We start from the raw sequence: 4,446 nt of genomic DNA on the forward strand, positions 1-4,446 counted from the left end.
AAAGTTGTGTTTAAGGGCATAACAACAGTTAATCCAATGTCTCTGTGTAACTTTAAAATGATTACTGATAATCCATCATTACAATTATAAATAATAAACGGATTATAATGGTTAGCCGACCGGAGCTTCCGGTTCAGGAGGTGCGCATGCAGCGTCTCGTTTTAACTGAATAATGGTCATGTTTACATGGATTTATGAACTGCCCCTAATTACCGCCCCCCTTCCAGAGACACACTGTCAAACACACTTATACCTGCTTGGTATGACATTGAAAAAGTTACATTAAATAATAAATACAAATAAATTACAATAAAATGACTGTTCACATCTTGTAATCATGTCTATAATTTTGAGCACCAAAGTATCGATAAGAGTATAGAAAAATACCGGTATCGATAAGCAGTATCGGTATCGATAAAATCCTAACGATACCCATCCCTAGTTATAATTGACGATGTATGCTTTCTGAGAGAGAATGTGCTTATTTTGAGACATTTATAAAGTTATTTGGAAGTGTTATTATTAAGTTTTGGAGGTGAGATTAACTGTTAACCCAGGATGCATGTTGGTAAAGCAGACTGTATTGACACTAATGCAACAATATAGACAAGGGCTTGTTGGCAATTTAAAAAGAAACAGTAAAGAACACCATTAGGCTACAAAATAAAAGGACCTCTATACTGTCAGATGCCCCTTGAAATGTATTGAAGTAGCCTACAACACGAACACACAGAACTTTGTTGCAATAATGACAGTACGTGTAATTATTTACTTACTCTGCTGCCTATTCATAATAATGAACAGAAGTAGCAACAACTTCTTGTAAGCAAATTCAACTAATATGCTTTGCTACTTGTTTGTTTGATGTAGCATTTTGGTTTTGATTTGGATGTTTCACCATAAAATGTGTATTTTCTTGTGTCAAAAATCGCCCAAAATAACAAATATGTAGGTGCATTCCTTGTGTTTTACATGAAAAAGCTTATGTTTAAAGCATTTTTCATCAATTGTTTTTCATGTTGTGTCACTTACATCAACAGCCAACTGCACCCAGCTGTCCCCCTTATTGCATATTGTAATGTCTAATCCTGTAAAGTTAACACACAGTTTAGTAATGAAGAGAATGGAATTTGCATTTTAAAGCACTTCAGGATTGGTTTCATCTAAACGGGGCACCTGATTCGTCTTGTCAGACAGTTTCAGCTGGGCTAAAAGATGTTAACAGTTGGGGAAAAAGATCTATTCTGTATGTAATATTGCACTATGCAAATACACTTTTCTTGCACTGCATGGCATTCTAGGAGAACAGCCTCGTGCAGCTATGAGGTTCAGGATAATCTTTTGGGGAAAATTGGGTGACAAGGTCTTGACCTCAGTGTCTTCCAACATGGCTGCCGCATGTGTCCGTTCTTTATGCTAAGCTAGGCTAACAATGTCCTTAACTTCATACTTCAGCAAGGACCGTGCCACAACAGTATGATGTTTGTAGATTTAGGCCCAATCCCAAAACCCTACGCCCTACTACACCCTATCCCTACATAACACACTCTCCCTCCGTGACGGAGTGAACTCAGTGGAATGACACTCGCAGCTCAACGAGGCTCCCTCCTGTCAGATGGAGAAGATGATGGCGAATGACATGTCAACTGTCTGGTCTGGGAGGACGTGCTATGGTCCGGGCAGAGGTAGACTCAGAGTGGGGCTTCTGTCTCCAGAAGGATTCCACTCTGGCTAATTACGGACCCCCATACGGTTCCTAGATTCTATGGTTCTCTCTCACATCACCTACTGTTTAATGTCCTGGTCACATGCCAGTACAACTACTTTAAAACCACTGGAGTAATTGTACAAACAAACACTCAAAATACTGGACAAGAAATCTGTTTATTCGTATTTCTGACAAATACTTAAAAAATACAACTTGTTGAGCTGGGAAAACATAATTAAACATGCAAATGCTTTCCTTTTTTACAAGACTATCCATAGCCTTACCTCATCTCCTCTCAGACAGTTTATCATCATACGGACAACTGCACATAGATAACAAGAGGTGCAGCGAGAGGAGACTGCATTATTCCACTCAGGAAAATGTATTTCAGTCAGTCTTCATTTTCTGTTAAAGCTGCTCAGCAATTGAACTCAATCCCATCTACAATCAGAGACCAGCAGACAACATTTAGTCCCAATTCAAAACCTGGTTAGTGAGGAATCAGCTCTGCCCGCCCCACACTGACAAAAGTGTGCACCTTACATCCTACTGTCTGTCTACACTGCCTGTGTTTTAACATGTTCTTTTTTGTTTTGTTTTGTTTTATTGTTCTGTTTAGTTTTTCTTATTAAGATTTCCAGTACTGTATGTTGCATGTTTTTATTTGATTGTGTTTACTTGTTTAAAATGAAATGTGTCTTTAGGTTGACTTACAAAATCTGTCCAGGGACTACAGATGAAAATAACCTCTTGGCTAACTCTGGCACATTTACTGAAATGTTGATTAATGTGCACTGTCCTTGTTAAATACATGCATAAATAAATAGAATGAGACATTTTAAAATATGCACAAGTTGAATATGAATGGAGACAGGTGGAGAGCATGAGGGGATGTAGGGATAAGGGAAGGGAGGGATGGAGGGATCTAGGGATTAGATTAGATTCAACTTTATTGTCATTGTGCAAAGTACAGGTACAAGCCAATGAAACTCAGTTAGTATCCAACCAGAAATGCAAGATGTGCTATATATATATATATATATATATATATATGTTTTTGTATGCATGGTCCTTCTATAAATAAATACAAATATAAATAAAAACAAGGTGCATATTATAAATACTGACAATACAGGGAGCATTGAATGAGGATATAAAATCTACAATATACAGATGTAAGTATTGACAGAGTATTAACAGAGTGCAAGTGCAGATTTTATGTACAAACTGATATTATAAGAAGAATTAAAAAATGGTTATATGTACAGTAACACGATTGTCCATTAATTACATTTAATCAGTGCAGGTGAGTGCAATGATGCTAGTGAGTAATGGAGAGGAGTTCAGCAGAGTCACAGTCTCGGGGAAGAAACTCTTCCTGTGCCTGGAGGTACAGGAACGGAGGCCTCTGTAACGCCTACCGGATGGAAGGAGGGTGAACAGTCTGTTGTTGGGGTGGGAGGCATCCTTGATGATGTTCCTGGATTTGCCCGGACAGCGTTTGAGGAAAATGTTCTTAATGGTGGGTAACTGGTGATCCGTTGGGCAGTTTTTACTACCCGTTGGAGTGATTTCTGGTCTGAGGCGGAGCAGTTGCCGTACCACACTATGATGCAGTTAGTGAGAATGCTCTCGATGGTACAACGGTAGAAGTCCACCAGGATCCTGGGACCAAGGTGGGCTTTCTTAAGGCCCCGTAGAAAGTAGAGATGCTGCTGCACCTTTTTGACCAGGATGGAGGAGTTCAGAGACCAAGTGAGGTCGTCGGAGATGTGAATGCCAAGGAACTTCGACACACGTTCCACTGCAACTCCATTGATGCAGATGGGGGTGTGTGCATGGCTCCTGTCCCGCCTGTCCACGATGATCTCCTTGGTCTTCTTGGTGTTAAAAGCCAGGTTGTTGTCAGAACACCACAAGGCCAAGTGCTGTACCTCATCCCTGTAGGACGTTTCGTCGTCACCTCTGTTCAGGCCTACCACCGTGGTGTCGTCTGCAAACTTTATTATGGTGATAGAATCATAAACAGCAGCGCAGTCATGGGTGAACAGGGAGTTCAGGAGAGGGCTCAACACGCAGCGTTGTGGCACATCGGTGTTCAAGGTAGAAGTGGAGGAGGAGAGGTTGTCTAACTTCACAGACTGGGGTCTGTTAGTCAGAAAGTCCAGCATCCTGTTACAGAGCGATGTATTGATACCAAGCTGGCGAAGCTTGGAGATCAGCTTGGAGGGGATCACAGTGTTGAATGCTGAACTGAAATCTATGAACAGCATTCTGATGTAAGATTTGGGGCTATCCAGGTGGGTCAGGGCAAAGTGGAGTGCCGTGGAGATGGCGTCCTCTGTTGACCTGTTGCAGCATTAGGCAAACTGGTATGGGTCCAGTGTAGCAGGCAGACAGGATTTCAGGTACGAGATAATTAGTCTCTCGAAGCACTTAGCGATGATGGGGGTGAGTGCAACGGGACGGAAGTTATTAAGAGCCGTAGCGGTTGAGAGCTTCGGCACTGGCACGATGGTGGTGGTCTTGAAGATGGTGGGAACAACTGCTTGGGCCAGGGACAGGGAATTCCATCAGGGCCAGCTGCCTTCCGAGCATTCACCTTACTCAGGGTGGAGTAGACATCGGAGATGGAGAGTGTGAGTGGCGGTTCATCTGTTGGTAGGTCGAATTTGATGGGGACCTCCTTGTTCTCCCGGTTGAGCTCTTCGGGGAAGGAGGCGGAGCTTGTTGGGGGC

Source organism: Gymnodraco acuticeps, unplaced genomic scaffold (assembly GCF_902827175.1).
Source record: "Gymnodraco acuticeps unplaced genomic scaffold, fGymAcu1.1, whole genome shotgun sequence".
In the NCBI taxonomy this organism is placed as follows: domain Eukaryota; kingdom Metazoa; phylum Chordata; class Actinopteri; order Perciformes; family Bathydraconidae; genus Gymnodraco; species Gymnodraco acuticeps.